At 36.6% G+C, this 23,854-nt stretch overlaps 3 long non-coding RNA genes across 3 annotated transcripts; all 3 read left to right on the top strand.

Annotated features, from left to right (window-relative positions):
• The first annotated feature begins 1,214 nt into the window (after positions 1-1,214).
• LOC144566322 (uncharacterized) lies at positions 1,215-10,078 on the top strand. Its single transcript, XR_013515172.1, has 5 exons — positions 1,215-1,533; positions 2,364-2,470; positions 2,728-2,870; positions 9,818-9,872; positions 9,959-10,078. It is a non-coding gene; the product is annotated as an uncharacterized LOC144566322 (long non-coding RNA).
• LOC144566320 (uncharacterized) lies at positions 3,830-8,225 on the top strand. Its single transcript, XR_013515171.1, has 4 exons — positions 3,830-4,216; positions 4,852-4,955; positions 8,030-8,066; positions 8,155-8,225. It is a non-coding gene; the product is annotated as an uncharacterized LOC144566320 (long non-coding RNA).
• Positions 10,079-12,707: 2,629 nt separating the features above from the next.
• Positions 12,708-19,223, top strand: LOC144566328 (uncharacterized). The gene is made up of 3 exons (XR_013515174.1): positions 12,708-12,766; positions 12,853-12,972; positions 18,931-19,223. It is a non-coding gene; the product is annotated as an uncharacterized LOC144566328 (long non-coding RNA).
• Positions 19,224-23,854: the final 4,631 nt, after the last annotated feature.

Genomic DNA, 23,854 nt, shown 5'->3' with positions numbered 1-23,854 from the left:
TTTGTTGCATATAAAACAAAGACTCGCATTGCGACAGACATTTGCTTTATGACCTTTCTCACCACATTTCATACAGATCGGATGGAGGGGAGTGGATCTAGATCGAATTTCTGCCACTTTTTTCTGAATTTGCTGATCTCGAGTTAGACAACTTTTGCGCTTCTGTGGTGGAGATTGAAGTGAAACTTCTGGAGACAACACTAATTTGTCACGATAGGAAGTAGATCGCGGGCCTTGATTCAGCCCAGTCGCCATTAGAGATGCGAATTGAGCTCGGGCGATTTCCATGGAGCGGGCTCGAGAGAAGGCCATAGGCCTTTTTACTTTTTTTTTTTTTTTTGTTGTTTTTTTCCTTCTTTTTCTCTGTTTCTATTTTTCTGTGACTCTCTTCTTTCAATTCGCCGTAATCGCCATATGTGTCGCCATTAGCGAGCTCAATTCCTCCATATTGGCCTCATTTGATTCGTTATTTCATTGGCCCATTTTTTTATTTGTAGCTATCTTCGTTTGAAACAAAATACAATAAGTTACGATGATGACTATTTATTTTCTGAAAAATAAAATGAACCCGTTAAATAAAGAAAAGACGTATTCATCTCACTTTATTATGTTAAAGTTTTTCCAGTGATTGATCAAATTACTCCGCGAATGTTTGTACTTTGTAGTGTTATTATCTTAAAATATTATTAGCACTTTTACTTAAAGTCAAACTGTATAGTTGTGTTAAGATGAATATTAAATTAAAATATTCGTTATACATAACAATATCTCTCCGTATCTTTTTACACTTGTTAAAAAAGTAACAATATCTCTCAGTATTTCTCCGTATCTTTTTATACTTGTTAAAAAAGTAACAATATCTCTTAGTATCTCTCCGTATCTTTTTACCCTTGTTAAAAAGGTAACTTAACTCGCATCTTTTCCAAGAACCAGTACCGCCAGTAGCTTGTCTTACAAGCAACCTCATTACCACATTACCACCTCTCCTTGCCATTTCCCAAATCGTTTTTCTCTAGCCTCACTCATCCTGCGGCGAAGAGCGCCTCAACTACAGCAGCATCGATTTCTCTGTCTCCATAAGTAGCGAGCCACTCCCGGCGACTTTCCCAACCAAGCGTCAGATGGCTCATCGGCCGATCTGAGGATTTGTTCGACGGAAGCGAACAAATACTAAATGTAGGTATTAATGTTTTTATTTTTGTGTGTGTGCTCGTAGTCTTTTAATTTCAGGGAGCAAAAAAGATATTAAAAATACTAAATGTAGGTATTAATTTAGATTAATGTTTATTTCTCTACTTTTCCCTTTCAAAATACTTGTCGAGATTATCCGACGATGGCATCGATGGAACAGAAACAAGGTGCTGGTGATCGGAGCGTTGGGATACATCGGGAAGTACATAGCCATCGCGAGCGTGAGGTTAGGTCATCCCACCTTGGTTCTGCACTTCTGTCGCCTAGTTTTCGCAGCGCCGATCCTATTGAGAATGAGATTATTGAATCTTTCAAAAAAAACAAGGCGTTACTCTCTTCAAGGTGAAAATCTTTTCCCTTTGTTTTTATTCTCGTTAATTATTTTCCTATTTCGTTCTTTTTCCAGCATGGGTTAATTTGCATATATGTGTATCTTACTGAACGGGGGCAGGAAGGGGTTTCGGTAATGAGCGATTTAGGAAGGAAGCAGAAGACCGGTCTAGTCAGGCATTAAGGAGCATTTGCCATTTGAAAAAAACGGATTATAAGACATTCCAATCGGAGTGGTCCGTATTGCCCCATTTATTAAAAAAACAATTATTACTATTATTGGACTACGACTTCTTCTAGCTGCTATGGGTCAAAGTCAAAAACTAGGTCTTTTGCTTTCTTGACCAAGATATATTCTTACATATTAGTAATAGGACAGTTCAGGATTCCCATATTCAAAATAAGCACTAAGCCGATCGAGCTCATGTATTTACCTAGATGTTTTTTTGGCTTAGAATAGAAGAAAAAAAGGAAATTCTCAAATGTGGTTCTTGCTTCATTTCAAGAAAAGAAAATGCAGTTCCTACGATCCTTTTTTTGTTTCTAAGTTGCTTGAGTTTCTTTTATTTCCGACTTTCTTCATTAGTTTCTGAGACACAAAAGATAATTGAGGTCGTTGGTTTAATAAATTTTCAGCTGCTGCAGAGCTTTAACGAAAAGTAACTTGACTAATTTGCATATCAGTTAGAACAAAATCAACTAATCAAGTAATTATTTGGTATTGATTTCAAAAGAAAGTCATCATTAAGTGTTTTTAATTAATGCTGTAGTGTGTAAAAAAAGGGATATGTTTTTCTTTGAATTACCTTTTGTAAATGCCTTGATAATATGTAGCAATGCAGGGGGGTATATACAACCATTCAAGGTTGGTACAAGATATCTATGCTGTCAATGTGGTGATATGACCGGGATCATAGCAGCCATCAAAGAAGTTGGCAATATTATTAAGGTTTGAACTTCCTTTTTGAACTGATATGAATGGCAACGGTTTAAAGTTTCGTAAAATAAGAGGGGAAAAAATGACAACTTTTCGGACAAACAAAAAACTGAAATTGAGGGTTTTTTAGTGAGCTTGGAGAATAAGCTTAATTGTCTTAAACATTACATTGTGCACCTTACATGGTAAAGGCTCATATATAGGTACAACATAACATTGCGCTCCTTCTCTTATTTCTAACAAATGGAAATGTTGGATCAAAATTGTAGAAATTATCCTGTTGGGGATACCAAATGATGGGGACATCCCCATGCGATCCAGCCAGCAGAGATGAAACTACAAAGGTGCCGTGAGATGAGGCGGTTCATAGAGCAATCCGGTGTGCCATAAGAGGCTGTTACAGTATGAAGAGGTATAGCCTTTTTTCTTCTCTGGAGAGACATCAGTTTGCCGAAGGGCAAGGATTTGAATACAAACTTTTGAAAGGATTTAAAGTAGAACATATATGATTAAGGGTTCACTTGGTTAGTTATCCCTATTTTTCTCTTGTCTTGAGAAAAAAAGCATTGTAAATAAAAGCAGTATAAATAACTAAGCCCATTTGAGATAATACTGCAGAACACAAACGAAACCAGAAGGAATTTGTGAGAGCTGCTGGTTGATATAGTGAGAGAACTGCTTTATTAGAACCTACTATAAACTAATCTGGGGCCCCATTTCATACACGACTACTGTAGAAACAAAGCAAATAATGTTGCCTCTAAATAGACAGGTATAGCTGCAGATTGAACTTCTTTGTATCTTCCTTATCAGATCTTGCCATATTTCTGAAGAAGTCTTTACTACAATTGACCTTTTCTATGTTTCATGTATTTGTTAGATTTATGAGGTCTGCTTTTTCAGTGGAAGGACAGATCACCTTGAATTCTGGTTGCTGTGCTTGAGATTATTCAACTTGGTGAATTTATGCTTTTAGTCCATATTTGTTTTCAGGTTAACAACAATTGACTGTGCACATAACATGTCCCTTTTATAATCTTTGTAAATTAATGCATCAGCGATGGAATCATGAAGTCATCTCTGAAAGCTGGTAATGGATGTGATGGTCCCAGCCAAACATGATGACCATTTTGTAGAATGATGTCATCTATATTTACTATTGCGGTACATATATTTCTTCCATTTTATCTCTTCTATGATCTTAGGATGGAACACTTGTGTTCTCTTGCCAAATTTCATACATATCTTTGAAAATATCAAAATATATTATCCTGCTATGTATCTTGAAAAATATACCCCTCTGTTTTTTCCACCACTTGTGCATTATTTTGCATGCCTTAGGAGGGCATGCATGTTGGTGTACTTGTTTGATCAAACTCTAAATTTGCTAGAATATTGTTGCAATTGTACTTGTTTGATCAAACTCTAAACTATATGAGTGCCAATTGGCCTTTGTCGGAATTACAACAAAATTATCTCTGTAGGTTTTCTTATGATTAACAAACTTGCTGTACGGGCATGGTACTTTGTATTTTTCGACCAGTACTGGTTGGATCAGAAATTGACAATGTCTCAGTTTTTTTGGTAACATTATCTGTGTTGGTTTTAGCTTAATGGGAGAATTGCCGAAGTGAGGGCCCGACTAGAAGGTTTGCACCAAACACAATGCCAGCCCTCGTGTGTTCTTTCTATGATAGCTCAATGACTAGGCGCGTGGTCTCATTTGAAAGCGAGATTACTCAGAACTGAACCTGGCAGGTATGACACAACACCTGATCTGCTAAAAGGTACTTATTACTTGTGTTAACCCAAAATACCTAACTGCTACCCAAACTCAGTTTTCGTAAGGTTTCCTGGAAGATGACAGCTACCGCCAACTTAGATACCATGATGCCCAATGATTCAAAACCTGGGTTGATCTGAAACCAGAGACAACCTGATCAGCATGATCCTGAATGGACCTGACCTCTGATGCCTGATGGTCTGAACCAAATTGGCATATATTTACTGGTTGTGTCTCAATTTTATGAATATATACATTCATTTTTTTTTACTTCAATCTTGTATACTTGAGTACATTGGTCAGTTGAGATTCTAAAGTAGATACCTGGAATCGGTCAATTGGACATGTGAGAAATTTTAGAGCACAGCATGCAGCAGTTGTTGTGAAGTACTAGGTTCTAGTTGATTTAGAAATCCATAACTGAGTTGTGAATAAGAGAGTTGCCTTTTTAGATTATTTAATTGTATGTTACTCCAAAATTTCTATAGAGAGCAAAGATAGTCTAGGCTGTTGATTTTAGAAAAGGATGAAAGCTTTCTTCATACTCTCAAAATGAGCTTTTTCTTCTTCTCTTCTTTGATATTGCAGGCAAAGAGCATCACTCATACAGTCTGTTGTAAAATGTCAAGTCAGGTTGGCCTATACTTGACCGACCTGCAGTGGGTCAAGACATGCTGCCATGCATGGTTTATTGACTGTTTTATCACCGCTGAAGTACCAAACACTAGTAAATGATTCCCTCATCCCTAACTGTTAATTTTTTTTTTTCAACCCTGTAAATCAATATAGCTAATATAGTCCTTCACTAGTGCCCTAAGTATGTGTGATGAATGCTTGCAGATTGAATTTGGATAGCTGGAGAGACATCTGTTTGCGGAAGGACAAGGATTTGATTGCAAACTTGTGAAAGGTACTTTTCACCTCTACTATCTAGATCCATCAGTCAAGGTGCCTCTATTTCTTTTCAGGATCATGCAGTTGATCATATGTGGTCGGGCCATGTCATGACGTATATAACCTGTATTACTCTGGACCTGGTGGGGGTTAAGAGCTGATTAGCCTCAACGGGACCAGTAATTGATTGGTTCACTTAGATGCGTTAGGACGATCCATTGGGTCGAGCCCTGAATTGACCGCCATAACTTGGGGTATTTCACGTAACTCGGGCATATGTAGATACTTAAACATGTAGGATATGCCAATAAATTTAACTTTATATTATTAATCCTTTTGTGTAACTTGTGTGTTTATTTGCATAGATCTGGGGAAAAAGAATGAAAACTTGATAGGAAACCCTCGACGAGCCTCCACTCAGAATGACTATCAGTAAAAGCTTTGTGGATGGAGGTGGTACAAACTTTTATTTTCCTTTTTTTGATTAAATAAAATGGTTCATATCTTCATATTCTTTCATCTTTTTACATTATCTTTCTACTTTGTGCAGGTGTTATAGGCTGAAATCTATCACAGTTAACTGTGCAATCGTTTTTTTCCAAGCCAAAATAAGTTAAGACATGTATCAGAATTCTAGATGCACTATCAAAAGATCTTTTCTTTTTATTATTATCACAATACGTTTCTAATCAGCTTTCTCTTTTCTTGTTTATTTTACCTCGTTAAATTTATAACTTTATATCGTTAGTCCTTGTGTAATTTGTGTTTATGTGTGTAGAGCTCAGAAAAAGAATGATAACTCAGCAGGAAATACCCCGACAAGCCTCATCCCACGTGGACTGATTGGCAGAACCAGTTGTTCTGCCCAAGTTGACATGTAACCTAAGAAACCTACAAATTGTAAATTGTAAATTCCAGTGTTAACCAATCATAAATTCTCTGTTTTGCCTTTTTGTCAACTTGGATGCTCATGCAAGTTCATGGCCAACTCTTCCTGTGTGATTCATTGACTGAGGTTATCCTCTCTCTTATCTCTGTTAGTTATTTGTTTTCCTATATATTTTTTCCTCGGTTGGTTTATTCATGGACTCATGGTTGGGACAAACTTGGGTCCGATGCCCATCGGACTCAAACTGAATTCAATGGGTTCCAAAACCGTCCGATATGCTTTAAGATCTGTGCTCCTCACTTTAATATCCGTGCACATTTTTTTCAATATCCGTGCACACGAATCTTAAAGAGGATCGGACGGTTTTAGAACTCATCGGACCCAAATTTGAGTCCGATGGGCATCGGACCCAAGTTTGTCCCCTCATGGTTAGGGTATGGTCAGACCTGAAAAGGAAGGGTGGCTGTGAGCTGAGTCTCCCAACTTTGGCCTGTGATGTCACCATGATCCTCCCCCTTGTCCCTTTTGTGTCTCGGTGTATCATTTAAAGTAGAACATATATAGTTAAGGGTTCAGTTGGTTAGTTTATCCCTACTTTTGTCTCTGTCTTGAGAATAAAAGCATTGTAAATAAAAGCAGTATAATTTCCTAAACCCATGAGAGTTAATATTGCAACACACAAACAAAACCAGCATGAATATGTGAGAGCTGGTGGTTGATATAGTGAGAGAACTGCTTTATTAGAACCTACTATAGGCTTATTAGATCTCGTCATATTTCTGCTGATGTCTTTACTACAATTGATTTTTTCTATGTTTCATATATTTGTTAGATTTACGAGGTTTGCTTTTTCAGTGGGAGTACAGATCACCTTGAATGCTGGTTGCTGTGCTTAAGATTATTTAATTTGGAGAATTTATGCTTTTAGTTCATATTTGTTTTCAGATTAACAACAATTTGACTGTCCCTTTTATCATCTTTGTAGAGTAATGCATTGGATAAGGAATCATGAAGTCTTCTCCGAAGGCTGGTGATGGTTGTGATGGTCCTAGACAAACATGTCGGCCATTTTGTAGTATGGATGTCATCTATGTTTACTATGGCGTTACAAATATTTCTTCCATTTTATCACTTCTATGATCTTAGGAGGAAACACTTGTGTTCTCTCGCTCCTTGTTTATTTAAGTGTTATTTAAAATATCCCTCTGTTTTTTCCGCCATTTGTGCATTATTTTGCATGCCTTAGGAGGGCATGAATGATGGTGTACTTGTTTGATCAATCTCTAAATTTGTTAGAATATTGTTTCAATTGTACTCGTTTGATTAAAACAAAATTATCTCTGTAGGTTTTCTTAAGATTAACAAACTTGTTGTACGGGCATGGTACTTTGTATTTTCCGACCAGTACTAGTTGGATCAGAAATTGGCAATGTCTCAGTATTTTTTAGTAACATTATCTGTCTTGGTTTTAGCATAATGGCAGAATTGCCGTAGTGAGGGCCCGACTAGAAGGTTTGCACCAAATACAATGCCAACCCTCATGTGTTCTTTCTCTGATAGATCAATGACTCGGTGCGTGGTCTCATTTGAAAGCGAGATTACTCAGAACTGAACCTGGCAGTTATGACACAACACCTGATCTGCTAAAAGGTACTTATTACGTGTGTTAACCCAAAAAACCTTACTGCTACCCAAACTCAGTTTTCGTAAGGTTTCCTGGAAGAGGACAGCCACCGCCAATTTAGATACCTTGATGGCCACTGATTCAAAACCTGGGTTGATCTGAAGCCAGAGACAACTTGATTTTAGAAAAGGATGGAAGGTTTTTTCGTACTCTCAAAATAAGCTTTTTTTTATTTTTTTCTTTGATATTGGGGGCAAAGAGCCTCACTCATACAATCTGTTGTAAAATGTCAAGTCAGGTTGGCCTGTACTTTGACCGACTTGCAGTGGGTCAAAACATGCTGCCATTTATGGTTTATTGACTGTTTTATCACTGTTGAAGTACCAAACACTAGTAAATGATTCCCTCATCCCCAACTGTTAATTGTTTTTTTTCATCCCTGTAAATCAATATAGCTAATATAGTCCTTTACTAGTGCCCTAAGTATGTGCGATGAATGCTTGCAGATTGAATGTGGATGGCTGGAGAGACATCTGTTTGCGAAAGGGCATGGATTTGGTTACAAACTTGTGAAAGGTGCTTTTCTCCTCTACTTTCTAGATCCATCTGTCTAGGAGCCTCTTTTTTTGATCGTATGTGGTTGGGCTATGTCATGACCTATATAACCTGTATTCCTCAGGACCTGGTGGGGGTTAAGAGCTGCTTATCCTGCCTGGGACCATTAATTCATTGGTTCACTCTTAGACATGTTAGGACGATCCATTGGGTCGAGCCATGAATTGACAGCCATAACTTGGGGTATATCACGTAACTTGGGATTATGCAGATGCGTAAACATGTTGGATATGCCAATAAAGTTAACTTTATATTATTAATTATTTTGTGTAACTTGTGGTTATTTGCGTAGATCTGGGAAAAAAGAATGAAAGCTTGATAGGAAACCCTCGACGAGCCTCCACTCAGAAGGACTGTCAGTGAAAGCTTTATGGATGGAGGTGGTACAAACTTCTATTTTCCTTTTTTCGATTAAATAAAATGGTTCACATCTTCACAGTCTTTCATCTTTTTACACTTCTATATTTTTTTCTCTTTTTTTTATTATTTATCTATTTACATTATCTTTCTAATTTGTGTAGGTGTTATAGGCTGAAATCTATCACAGTGAACTGTGCAATCATTTTTTTCTGAGCCAAGATAGGTTAAGACATGTATCAGAATTCTAGATGCATTATCAAAAGATCTTTTCTTTTTATTATTATCACAATATGTTTCTAATCAGCTTTCTCTTTTCTTGTTTATTCTACCTCGTTAAATTTAAAACTTTATATCGTTAGTTGTTGTGTAATTTGTGTTTATGTGTGTAGTGCTGGGAAGAAGAATGAAAACTCAGCAGGAAATGCCTCGACAAGCCTCTCCTCACATGGACTGATTGGCAGGACCGGTTGTTCCCCCCAAGTTGACACAAAACCTAAGAAGCAAAAAAAAAAATTGAAAAGATTAGTTGATAATTTTACTAAACATAAATGTAAAACAAAAATTGCAAATTCCAGTGTTAACCAATCATAACTTCTCTGTTTTTCTTTTTGTCAACTTGGATGCTCGTGTAAGTTCATCGCCAACTCTTCCCGTGTGAATTATTGACTGAGGTATCCTCTCTCTTATCTCTCTTATCTCTGTTAGTTATTTGTTTTCTTATATATTTTTTCCTCGGTTGTTTTATTCATGGACTCGTGGTTAGGGTATGGTCAGACCTGAAACGGAAGGGTTGCTGTAAGCTGAGATAACTCTTGAGCTGAATCTCCCAACTTTGACCTATGATTTCTCCATGATCCTCCCCCTTGTCCCTTTTGTGTCTCGGAGCATGATTTAAAGTAGAACATATATAGTTAAAGGTTCAGTTGGTTAGTTTATCCCTACTTTTGTCTTGAGAATAAAAGCATTGTAAATAAAAGAGTATAATTTTCTAAATCCATGAGAGTTAATATTTCATAACACAAACAAAACCAGCAGGAATATGTGAGAGCCGGTGGTTGATATAGTGAGAGAACTGCTTTCTTAGAACCTACTATAGGCTATTCAGGGTCCCCATTTCATTCACGACTTCTTTACTACAATTGACTTTTTCTATGTTTCATGTATTTGTTAGATTTACGAGGTCTGCTTTTTCAGTGGGGGTACAGATCACCTTGAATGTTGGTTGCTGTGCTTTAGATTATTTAATTTGGTGAATTTATGCTTTTAGTTCATATTTGTTTTAGGTTAACAACAATTGACTGTGCACATAACACGTCCCTTTTATCATCTTTGTAGAGTAATGCATTGGAGAAGGAATCATGAAGTCTTCTCTGAAGGCTGGTGAAGGATGTGATGGTCCTAGACAAATATGTCAGCCATTTTGTAGTATGGATGTCATCTATGTTTACTACGGCGTTACAAATATTTCTTCCATTTTATCACTTCTATGATCTTAGGAGGAAAACTTGTGTTCTCTCGCCTAATATACATATCTTTGAAAAAAAATCAAAATATATTATGCTGCCTTGGATCTTAAAAAAACGTTGACTTGTCGCTCGCCTAATATACATATCTTTGAAAAAATCAAAATATATTATGCTGCCTTGGATCTTAAAAAAACGTTGACTCGTCGCTCCTTATTTATTTAAGTGTTATGTAAAATATCCCTCTGTTTTTTTCACCATTTGTGCATTATTTTGCATGCCTTAGGAGGGCATGAATGATGGTGTACTTGTTTGATCAAATCAGCATATATTTACTGGTTGTGTCTCAATTTCATGAATATATACATTCATTTTTCTTTTACTCTAATCTTGTATGCTTGAGTACAGGTGTCTATTGGTCAGTTGGGATTCCGGAGTTGATATCCCGGAATCGGTCAGTTGGACATGTGAGAAATTTTAGAGCACTGCATGCAGTAGTTGTTGTGAAGTACTTGGTTCTAGTTGATTTAGAAATCCATAACTGAGTTGTGAATAAGAGAGTTGCCTTTTTAGATTATTTAATTGTATGTTACTACAAAATTTCTATAGAGAGCAAAGATAGTCTAGGTTGTTGATTTTAGAAAAGGATGGAAACTTTTTTCGTACTCTCAAAATGACCTTTTTTTTCTTCTTCTTTTCTTTAATATTGCGGGCAAAGAGCCTCACTCATACAATCTGTTGTAAAATGTCAAGTCAGGTTGGCCTGTACTTTGACCGACTTGCAGTGGGTCAAAACATGCTGCCAGGTAAGGTTTATTGACTGTTTTGTCACCGTTGAAGTACCAAACACTAGTAAATGATTCCCTCATCCCCAACTGTTAATTGTTTTTTTTCAACCCTGTAAATCATAGCTAATATAGTCCTTCACTAGTGCCCTAAGTATGTTGCGATGAATGCTTGCAGATTGAATGTGGATGGCTGGAGAGACATCTATTTGCGAAAGGGGAAGGATTTTTAATTACAATCTTGTGAAAGGTGCTTTTCTGCTCTACTTTCTAGATCCATCTTTCTTGGAGCCTCTTTTTTTGATCGTATGTGGTTGGGCTATGTCATGACCTATATAACCTGTATTCCTCAGGACCTGGCGGGGGCTAAGAGCTGCTTAGCCTGCACGGGATCACTAATTCATTGGTTCACTCTTAGACATGTTAGGACGATCCATTGGGTCGAGCCCTAAATTGACGGCCATAACTTGGGTTATATCGCCTAACTCGGGATTATGCAGATGCTTAAACGTGTTGGATATGCCAATAAAGTTAACTTTAATTATTAATCCTTTTGTGTAACTCGTGTTTATTTGCGTAGATCTGGGAAAAAGGAATGAAAGCTTGATAGGAAACCCTCGACGAGCCTCCACTCAGAAGGACTGTCAGTGAAAGCTTTATGGATGGAGGTGGTACAAACTTTTATTTTCCTTTTTTCGATTAAATAAAATGGTTCACATCTTCATATTCTTTCATCTTTTTACACTTCTATATATTTTTTCTCTTTTTTTTAGTGTTTATCTATTTACATTATCTTTCTAATTTGTGTAGGTGTTATAGGCTGAAATCTATCACAGTGAACTGTGCAATCATTTTTTTCTGACCCAAGATTGGTTAAGACATTTATCATAATTCTAGGTGCATTATCAAAAGATTTTTTCTTTTTATTATTATCACAATAAGTTTCTAATCAGCTTTCTCTTTTCTTGTTTATTCTACCTCGTTAAATTTATAACTTTATATCGTTAGTCGTTGTGTAATTTGTGTTTATGTGTGTAGTGCTCGGAAGAAGAATGAAAACTCAGCAGGAAATGCCTCGACAAGCATCTCCTCACATGGACTGATTGGCAGGACTGGTTGTTCCCCCCCAAGTTGACATGAAACGTAAGAAGCAAAAAAAAAATTTGAAAAGATTATTTGATAATTTTACTAAACATAAATGTAAAACAAAAATTAGAAATTCCAGTGTTAACCAATCATAACTTCTCTGTTTTGCCTTTTTGTCAACTGGAATGCTCATGTAAGTTCATCTACGACTCTTCCCGTGTGAATTATTGACTGAGGTATCCTCTCTCCTCTCTCTTATCTCTGTTAGTTATTTGTTTTCTTATATATTTTTTCCTCTGTTGGTTTATTCATGGACTCATGGATAGGATATGGTCAGACCTGAAGCGGAAGGGTGGCTGTAAGCTGAGATAACTCCTGAGCTGAATCTCCCAACTTTTGCCTATGATTTCTCCATGATCCCCCCCCCTTGTCCCTTTTGTGTCTCGGTGTATGATTTATAGTAGAACATATATAGTTATGGGTTCAGTTGGTTAGTGTATCCCTACTTTCTTCTTGAGAATAAAAGCATTGTAAATAAAATTAGTATAATTTACTAAACCCATGAGAGTTAGTATTAGAACACAAACAAAACAAGCATGAATATGTGAGAGATGGCTTGTGATATAGTGAGAGAACTGCTTTATTAGAACCTACTATAGGCTAATCAGGGTCCCCATTTCATTCACGACTTCTTTACTACAATTGATTTTTTCTATGTTTCATGTATTTGTTAGATTTACGAGGTATGCTTTTTCAGTGGGGGTACACACCTTGAATGTTGGTTGCTGTGCTTTAGATTATTTATTTTGGTCAATTTATGCTTTTTGTTCATATTTGTTTTAGGTTAACAACAATTGACTGTGCACATAACACGTCCCTTTTATCATCTTTGTAGAGTAATGCATTGGAGAAGGAATCATGAAGTCTTCTCTGAAGGCTGGTGAAGGATGTGATGGTCCTAGACAAATATGTCAGCCATTTTGTAGTATGGATGTCATCTATGTTTACTAAGGCGGTAGAAATATTTTTTCCATTTTATCACTTCTATGATCTTAGGAGGAAAACTTGTGTTCTCTCGCCTAATATACATATCTTTGAAAAAATCAAAATATATTATGCTGCCTTGGATCTTAAAAAAACGTTGACTCGTCGCTCCTTATTTATTTAAGTGTTATGTAAAATATCCCTCTGTTTTTTTCACCATTTGTGCATTATTTTGCATGCCTTAGGAGGGCATGAATGATGGTGTACTTGTTTGATCAAGCTCTAAATTTGCTAGAATATTGTTGCAATTGTACTTGTTTGATCAAACTATAAACTCTTTGAGTGCCAATTGGCCTTTGTCGGTATACAAACAAAATTATCTCTGTAGGTTTTCTTATGATTAACAAACTTGTTGTACGGGCATCGTACTTTGTATTTTTCGACTGGTACTGGTTGGATCAGAAATTGACAATGTCTCAGTTTTTTTTGGTAACATTATCTGTGTTGGTTTTAGCTGAAATGGGAGAATTGCCGAAGTCGGGGCCCGACTAGAAGGTTTTGACCAAATGCTGTGCCAACGCTCTTGTGTTCTTTCTCTGATAGGTGATTGGCTCGGTGCGTGGTCTCATCTGAAAGCGAGATTACTCAGAAGTGAACCCGGCAGGTAAGACACAACACCTGATCTGCTAAAAGGTACTTGTGGTAACCCAAAAAACCTGACTGCTACCCAAATTCAGTTTTCGTAAGGTTTCCTGGAAGACGACAGCTACCGCCAACTTAGATACCTTGATGCCCAATGATTCAAAACCTGGGTTGATCTGAAACCAGAGACAACCTGATCAGCCTGATCCTGAATTGACCCGACCTCTGATGCCTGATGGTCTGAACCAAATCGGCATATATTTACTGGTTGTGTCTCAATTTTTTGAATATATACATTCATTTTTCTTTTACTTGAATCTTGTATGCTTGAGTACAGGTGTCTATTGGTCAGTTGGGATTCCGGAGTTGGTATCCCGGAATCGGTCAGTTGGACATGAGAGAAATTGTAGAGCACAGCATGCAGCAGTTGTTGTGAAGTACTTGGTTCTAGTTGATTTAGAAATCCATAACTGAGTTGTGAATAAGAGAGTTGCCTTTTTAGATTATTGAATTGTATGTTACTCCAAAATTTCTATAGAGAGCAAAGATAGTCTAGGCTGTTGATTTTAGAAAAGGATTACAGCTTTTTTTGTACTCTCAAAATGAGCTTTTTCTTCATCTTTTCTTTGATATGAACTTTTTTGTACTCATACAGTCTGTTGTAAAATGTCAAGTCAGGTTGGCCTGTACTTGACTGACCTGCAGTGGGTCAAGACATGCTGCCATGTATGATATATCGACTGTTTTATCACCGCTGAAGTACTAAACACTAGTAAATGATTCCCTCATCCCCAACTGTTAATTGTTTTTTTTTTCAACCTTGTAAATCAATATAGCTAATATAGCCCTTCATTAGTGCCTTAAGTATGTGCGATGAATGCTTGCAGATTGAATGTGCATGGCTGGAGAGACATCTGTTTGCGAAAGGGCAAGGATTTGATTACAAACTTGTGAAAGGTGTTTTTCTCCTCTACTTTCTAGATCCATCTGTCAAGGGGCCTCTTTTTTTCAGGATCACGCTGTTGATCGTATGTGGCCGGGCCATGTCATGACCTATATAACCTGTATTCCTTTGGACCTGGTGGGGGTTAAGAGTTGCTTAGCCTGCACGGGACCACTAATTCATTAGTGCACTCTTAGACGTGTTAGGACAGTCAATTGGGTCGAGCCCTGAATTGACAGCCATAAGTTGGGGTATTTCACCTAACTCAAGGTTATTCAGATGCTTAAAAATGTAGGGTATGCCGATAAATTTAACTTTATATTATTAATCCTTTTGTGTAACTGGTGTTTAATTGCGTAGATCTGGGAAAAAAGAATGAAAGCTTGATAGGAAACCCTCAACGAGCCTCCACTCAGAAGGACTGTCTGTAAAAGAGTTGTGGATGGAGGTGGTACAAACTTCTATTTTCCTTTTTTCGATTAAATAAAATGGTTCATATCTTCATATTATTTCATCTTTTTACACTTCAATATATTTTTTTTCTTTTTTTTTGGTGTTTATCGATTTGCATTATCTTTCTACTTTGTGTAGGTGTTATAGGCTGAAATCCATCACAGTTAACTGTGCAATCATTTTTTTCCGAGCCAAGATAGGTTAAGACATGTATCTGAATTCTAGATGCCGTATCAAAAGATCTGTTCTTTTTATTATTACCACAATACGTTTCTAATCAGCTAACTTTATATCGTTAGTCCTTGTGTAATTTGTGTTTATGTGTGTAGAGCTCGGATGAAGAATGATAACTCAACAAGAAATGCCTTGGCAAGCGTCTCGTCACATAGACTGATTGGCAGAACCAGTTGTTCCCCCCAAGTTGACATGAAACCTAAGAAGCAAAAAAAATAAAAATGAAAAGATTATTTGATAATTTTACTAAACATAAATGTAAAACAAAAATTGTAAAATCCAGTGTTAACCAATCATATCTTCTCTGTTTTGCCTTTTTGTCAACTTGGATACTCATGTAAGTTCATGGCCGACTGTTCCTGTGTGATTCATTGACTGAGGTTATCCTCTCTCTTATCTCTGTTAGTTATTTGTTTTGCTATATATTTTTTCCTTTGTTGGTTTATTCATGGACTTGTGGTTAGGGTATGGTCAGACCTGAAAAGGAAGGGTGGCTGTAAGCTGGGATATAACTCCTGAGCTGAATCTCCCAACTTTGGCCTATGATGTCGCCATGGCCCTTGTCCCTTTTGTGTCTTGGAGTATGATTTAAAGTAGAACATATATAGTTAAGGGTTCAGTTGGTTAGTTTTTCCCTACTTTTGTCTTGAGAATAAAAGCATATATTTACTGGTTGTATCTCAATTTCATGAATATATACATTCATTTTTCTTTTACTTGAATCTTGTATACTTGAGTACAAGTGTCGATTGGTCAGTTGGGATTTCGGAGTTGATAGCCCGGAATCGGTCAGTTGGACATGTGAGAAATATTAAAGCACATCATGCAGTAGTTGTTGTGAAGTACTTGGTTCTAGTTGATTTAGAAATCCATAATTGAGTTGTGAATAAGAGAGTTGCCTTTTTAGATTATTTAATTGTATGTTACTCCAAAAATTCTATAGAGAGCAAAGATAGTCTAGGCTGTTGATTTTAGAAAAGGATGAAAGCTTTTTTCGTACTCTGAAAATGAGTTTTTTCTTCTTCTTTTCTTTGATATTTCGGGCATAGAGCCTCACTCATACAGTCTATTGTAAAATGTCAAGTCAGGTTGGCCTGTACTTGACCGACCTGCAGTGGGTCAAGACATGCGGCCATGCATGGTTTATTGACTGTTTTATCACTGTCGAAGTACCAAACACTAGTAAATGATTCCCTCATCCCCAACTGTTAATTATTTTTTTTTTCAACCCTGTAAATCAATATAGGTAATATAGTCCTTCACTAGTGCCCTAAGTATGTGCGATGAATGCTTGCAAATTGAATGCGGATGGCAGGAGAGACATCTGTTTGCAGAAGGGCAAATTTGATTACAAACTTGTGAAAGGTGCTTTTCTCCTCTACTTTCAAGATCCATCTGTCAAGGAGCCTTTTTTTTTTCAGGATCATGTAGTTGATCGGATGTGGTCGAGCCATGTCATGACCTATATAACCTGTATTCCTCTGTACCTGGTGGGGGTTGAGAGCTGCTTAGCCTGCACGGGACCACTAATTCATTGGTTCACTCTTAGACGTGTTAGGACGATCCGTTGGGTCGAGCCCTGAATTGAGAGCCATAAGTTGGGGTATTTCACCCAACTCGGGGTTATGCAGATGCTTAAACATGAGGGTATGCCAATAAATTTAACTTTATATTATTAATCCTTTTGTGTAACTCGTGTTTATTTGCGTAGATCTGGGAAAAAAGAATGAAAGCTTGATAGGAAACCCTCAACGAGCCTCCACTCAGAAGGACTGTCAGAAAAAGTGTTGTGGATGGAGGTGGTACAAAGTACAAACTTCTATTTTCCTTTTTTCGATTAAATAAAATGGTTCATATCTTCATATTCTTTCTTCTTTTTACACTTCTATATTTTATTTTCTCTTTGTTTTTAGTGTTTATCTATTTACATTATCTTTCTAATTTGTGTAGGTGTTATAGGCTGAAATCTGTCACAGTGAACTGTGCAATCATTTTTTTCCAAGTCAAGATAGGTTAAGACATTTATCAGAATTCTAGATGCATTATCAAAAGATCTTTTCTTTTTATTATTATCACAATATGTTTCAAATTAGCTTTCTCTTTTCTTGGTTATTCTACCTCGTTAAATTTATAAGTTTATATTGTTTGTCCTTGTGTTATTTGTGTTTTTTTGTGTAGAGCTCAGAAAAAAATGATAACTCAGCAGGAAATGCCTCGACAACCCTCTCCTAACATGGACTGATTGGTAGAACCAGTTGTTCCCCCGAAGTTGACATGAAACCTTAGAAGCAAAAAAAAAAAAAATGAAAAGATTATTTGATAATTTTACTAAACATAAATGTAAAATAAAAATTATAAATTCCAGTGTTAACCAATCATAACTTCTCTGTTTTGCCTTTTTGTCAACTTGGATGCTTATGTAAGTTCATGGCCGACTCTTCCTTTGTGATTCATTGACTGAGGTTATCCTCTCTCTTATCTCTGTTAGTTATTTGTTTTCTTATATATTTTTTCCTCGGTTGGTTTATTCATGGACTCGTGGTTAGGGTATAGTCAGACCTGAAAAGGAAGGGTGGCTGTAAGCTGAGAGAACTCCTGAGCTGAATCTCCTAACTTTGGCCCATGATTTCTCCATGATCCTCCCCCTTGTCCCTTTTGTGTCTCGGAGTATGATTTAAAGTAGAACATATATAGTTAAGGGTTCAGTTGGTTAGTTTATCCCTACTTTTGAGAATAAAAGCATTGTAAATAAAAGAGTATAATTTACTAAACCCATAAGAGTTAATATTGCAGAACACAAACAAAACCAGCATGAATATGTGAGAGCTGGTGGTTGATATAGTGAAAGAACTGCTTTATTAGAACCTACTATAGGCTAATCAGGGACCCCATTTCATTCACGACTTCTTTACTACAATTGATTTTTTCTATGTTTCATGTATTTGTTAGATTTACGAGGTTTGCTTTTTCAGTCGGAGTACAGATCACCTTGAATGCGGGTTGCTGTGCTTTAGATTATTTAATTTGGTGAATTTATGCTTTTAGTTCAGATTTGTTTTAGGTTAACAACAATTGACTGTGCACATAACACGTCCCTTTTATCATCTTTGTAGAGTAATGCATTGGAGAAGGAATCATGAAGTCTTCTCTGAAGGCTGGTGAAGGATGTGATGGTCCTAGACAAACATATCAGCCATTTTGTTGTATGGATGTCTTCTATGTTTACTATGGCGGTACAAATATTTCTTCCATTTTATGACTTCTGTGATCTTAGGAGGAAACACTTGTGTTCTCTCGCCTAATATACATATCTTTGAAAAAATCAAAATATATTATGCTGCCTTGGATTTTGATAAAATGTTGACTCCTCGCTCCTTGTTTATTTAAGTGTTATGTAAAATATCCCTCTGTTTTTCCCACCATTTGTGCATTATTTTGCATGCTTTAGGAGGGCATGAATGCTGGTGTACTTGTTTGATCAAACTCTAAAGTTGCTAGAATATTGTTGCAATTGTACTTGTTTGATCAAACTCTAAACTCTATGAGTGCCAATTGTCCTTTGTCGGAATTACAACAAAATTATATCTGTAGGTTTTCTTATGATTAACAAACTTGTTGTACGGGCATGGTACTTTGTATTTTCCGACCAGTACTGGTTGGATCAGAAATTGACAATGTCTCATTTTTTTTTGGAAACATTATCTGTGTTGGTTTTAGCTTAATGGGAGAATTGCCGAAGTCAGGGCCCGACTAGAAGGTTTGGACCAAACGCAATGCCAACCCTCTTGTCTTCTTTCTCTGATAACTAAATGACTCGGTGCGTGGTCTCATTTGAAAGTGAGATTACTCAGAACTGAACCTGGCATGTATTAACCCAAAAAACCTGACTGCTACTCGAAATCAGTTTTCGTATGGTTTCCTGGAAGACGACAGCTACCGCCAACTTAGATACCTTGAAGCCCAACGATACAAAACCTGGGTTGATATGAAACCACAGAGACTCCTGATCAGCCTGATCCTGAATAGACCTGACCTCTGATGCCGGATGGTCTGAACCACATCAGTATATATTTGCTGGTTGTGTCTCAATTTTAAGAATATATACATTCATTTTTCTTTTACTCGAATGTTGTATACTTGAGTACAGGTGTCGATTGGTCAGTTGGGATTGTGGAGATGATAGCTCGAAATCGGTTAGTTGGACATGTGTGAAATTGTAGAGCACAGCATGTAGCAGTTGTTGTGAAGTACTCGGTTCTAGTTGATTTAGGAAGCCATATCTGTATTGTGAATAAAAGAATTGTTTTTTTAGATTATTTAATTGTATGTTACTCCAAAATTTCTTTATAGAGCAAAGATAGTCGAGGCTGTTGATTTTAGAAAATGATGAAAGCTTTTTTCGCACTTTCGAAATGAGCTTTTTTCTCCTTTTCTTTGATATTGCCAGAAAGGACCCTCACTTTCTCTATCATACAGTGTTGTAAAATGTCGAGTCAGGTTGGCCTGTACTTGACCAACCTGCAGTGGGTCAAGATATGCTGGCATGTATGGTTTATTTATTGTTTTATCACCACTGAAGTACCAAACACTTGTAAATGCTTTCCTTATCACCAACTGTTAATTTTTTTTTCTACCTTGTAAATCACTATTGCTAATGTAGTCCTTCACTAGTCCGCTAAATATTTGCGATGAATGCTTGCAGGTGGAATGTCGATGGCTGGAGAGAGATCAGTTTGCGGATGGGAAAGGATTTGATTACAAACTTGTGAAAGGTGCTTTTCTCCTCTACATTGTAGATCCATCTGTCAAGGAGCCTCTGTTTTTTCAGGATCATGCAGTTGATCGTATGTGACTGGGCCATGTCATGACCTGTATTCCTCTGGACCTGATGGGGGTTAAGAGCTGCTTAGCCTGCACAGGACCACTAATTCATTGGGTTAACTCTTAGACGTGTTAGGACAATCCATTGGGTCGAGCCCTCAATTGACAGCCTGAAACTTGGGGCATTTCACCTAACTTTGGCTTATGCAAATGCTTAAACATATAGGATATGCCAATAAATTCAACTTTATATTATTTATCGAGTACAAGTGTACAACTAGGGGTGTTCCTAAGTTTACCAATCCTCTTTGTGAACTCAACTCTAAAATCTATTAGATTGACTTCAAATAATAAATCCGAACCGTTGAAACCTGTTTACCTTACGAAGTTACGAGTGATGTATCTACATGCAAAAAATTTAAATTTTCAAATTAATTTGTATAGAGTCAAGTGGTCAAAAAAACATTCAATAAATGAATGCACTAAAATTAATTTATAAACCTTCTAATTTTGACCACTTGACTTTATACTAAATAAATTCGAAAATTTAAAATATTTGCATGTAGACGCATCACTAGTAAGGTCGATCGGTTTCAACGGTTCCGATTTGTCATTTGAAGTCAATTTGATAGGTTTTAGAGTTGAGTTCACAAAGAGGGTTGGTGAACTTAGGAACACTCTAGTTCTACTCTTATTAATCCTTTTGTGTAATTTGTATTTATTTGTGTAGAGCTGGGAAAAAAGAATGAAAGTTTGATAGGAAACACCTCGACAAGCCTCCACTCAGAAGGACTGTCAGTAAAAGCTTTGTGAATGGAGGTGGTACAAACTTCTATTTTCCTTTTTCCGATTAAATAGAAATGGTTCATATCTTCATATTCTTTCATCTTTTTACACTTCTATAGTGTTTTTTTTCTCTCTTTTTTTATAGTGTTTATTTATTTACATTATCTTTCTACTGTGTAGGTGTTATAGGCTGAAATCTATAACAGATTAACAGTTAATAGTACAATCAAGTTTTTCCGAGCCAAGATAGGTTAAGAAATGTATCAGAAATCTAGATGCATTATCAAAAGATCTTTTTTTTTTTTTATTATTGTCGCAATACGTTTCTAATCAGCTTTCTCTTTTAACCCGACTGTAGCCTAGAGAGACTTCTTGGTAGATTGAGCACGAAAGTATGCTTGGAGACAATAAAAGATGTGTGTCTTGTTTCTTTTACCACACTAAATTTATAACTTCACATCATTAGTGCTTGTGTGTGTAGAGCGAGGAAATCAATCATTACTTCTCTGTTTTGCCTTTTTTGTCAACTTGGTTGCTCATGTAAGTTCATGGCAGACTCTTCCCGTGTGAATTATTGACTGAGGTTATCCTCTCTCTTATCTCTGTTAGTTATTTGTTTTCCTATATATTTTTTCCTCGGTTGGTTTATTCATGGACTCGTGGTTAGGGTATGGTCAGACCTGAAAAGGAAGGGTGGTTGTAAGCTGAGATAACTCCTAAGCTGAATCTCCCAACTTTGGCCTATGATGTCGCCATGATCCTCCCCATTGTGTCCCTTTTGTGTCTCGGAGTATGATTTAAAGTAGAACATATATAGTTAAGGGTTCAGTTGGTTAGTTTATCCTTACTTTTGTCTTGAGAATAAAAGCATTGTAAATAAAAGCAGTATAATTTACTAAACCCATGAGAGTTAATATTGCAGAACACAAACAAAACCAGCATGAATATGTGAGAGCTGGTGGTTGATATAGTGAGAGAACTGCTTTATTAGAACCTACTAAAGGCTAATCAGGGACCATTTCATTCCCGACTTCTGTAGAAACATAGCAAATGATGTTGCTTCTAAATAGACAGCTATAGCTGCAGATTGAATTTCTTTGTATCATCCTTATCAAATCTCGGTATATTTCTAAAGATGTCTTTACTACAATTGACTTTTTCTTTGTTTCATGTATTTGTTAGATTTAAGAGGTCTTCTTTTTCAGTGGAAGGACATATCACCTTGGATGCAGGTTGCTGTGCTTCAGATTATTTAACTTGGTGAATTTATGCTCTTAGTCCATATTTGTTTTAGTCCATATTTGTTTTCAGGTTCAACAATTGATTGTGCATATAACGTCCTTTTTTATCATCTTTGTAGATCAATGCATTGTGCATATAACGTCCTTTTTTACTAACCATTATCTATGTTGGTTTTAGCTTAATGAGAGCATTGGTGAAGTCAGGGCCCGACTAGAAAGCTTGGACCAAACGCATAGCTAACCCATGTCTTCTTTTTCTGATAGCTCAATTTCTCGGAGAGTGGCCTCATTTGAAAGCGAGATTACTCAAAACTGAACCTGGCAGGTATGACACGACACCTCATCTGCTAAAAACTACTTATTACTTGGGTTGACCCAAAAAACCCGACTGCTACCCAAAATCAGCTGTCATATGGTTTCCTGAAAGACCACAGCTACTGCCAACTGAGATACCACCCAATGATACAAAACCTGTGTTAATCTGAAACCTGAGGTAGCTTGATCAGGCTGATATCGAATGGACCTGAACTCTGATGCCTGATGGTCTAAACCAAATCGGCATTTATTTACTTGTTGTGTCTAAATTTTACGAATATATACATTCATTTTTCTTGTACTCGAATCTTGTATACTTAGTACAGGTGTCAACTGGTCAGTTGGGTTTCCGGAGTTAATAGCCAGAGATTGGTCAGTTGGACTTCAGATCTCTATGTACTTGATAACAAAATTTAAAAATTTTAAGAGTGGCTAAGCATCCCTCATCATGAACTAAGATCCACTCCTGCCTAAACACGCTAATCTGACAATTTACAATTGTGTATCAAATAATTTGATTACAAATAAAGTAATGTGTAAAATCTGCAACAAATAATGTCACTGGACAATTAAAGAAATTTGTCTCTAAATCACATTTCATTGTGCCTGGTAGCCCAGACCAGCTGATGTTTGAATCATGATACCCAAACGGGATTTTTACATTATTGAAAGTCTATCGAGGGCCCGTAAAGCTGGGCTTGTGTCGTATGGACCTGGTCTGTCTACACAATATCCTCCAAAAATAGTTCTGTCTGGTATTCTGAAACCCAGATTGTTACTTAATCCCACAAGGAGAGCTTCCATCTTTGCAGGCTTTGGAGACATTCCATAAAATTGGAATTATAGAGTTGGTTTCATCTAATTAAGGTCGGATTCATTATCGAAGTAATTTATGTAGTGGATGGAGATGGTGGACTTAGTGGGACACATCTTCTGTTCAATTGTTTATTTAAGTGGGACAAGCGTCTATTTGAAAAGGAATTGCAAAAATGTAGTGAAATTTGCATTGTATGATGAAATAGGTTATCAGTCATTACCTCTAATTACTGGGTTTGAGGCTTTTGTGTAAAAAATTACTAAATTTACTAATTTTATAAAAAGGTTAGTTTTTGTAATTTTATGGCTGGGGGTACCCTTAAATTATATGCATATAATTGGAATGCATACAATCACAGTAATATGACACATGCTTTCACGTCCTACCGGTTATCAAATTTATTAACTTTTTGTGCAAAACTGGAGATTAATGGATGCAAGTGTTCATGCAAAACTTGTACGAACACAAATTTTCATATATATCTAAAATTCTAAATTCACTTTATGTTCAAATGCGTTCCGACACTACACTCAAATCCACAGAGGCCCACATTTATGTTCTCAGCCGAAATTTATAAATATACAATTCTCTCAAAAAAGATAAATCAAACAATCAAGATTTCTAAAAAATTCGAATTTTGACACAACCGCATTCTCTAGGT

The sequence above is a fragment of the Carex rostrata genome, chromosome 1 (genome assembly GCF_964058835.1).
Source record: "Carex rostrata chromosome 1, lpCarRost1.2, whole genome shotgun sequence".
Lineage (NCBI taxonomy): Eukaryota > Viridiplantae > Streptophyta > Magnoliopsida > Poales > Cyperaceae > Carex > Carex rostrata.
The sequence above is the reverse complement of the archived record's forward strand: the minus strand, read 5'-3'. Positions and strand labels throughout refer to the sequence as shown.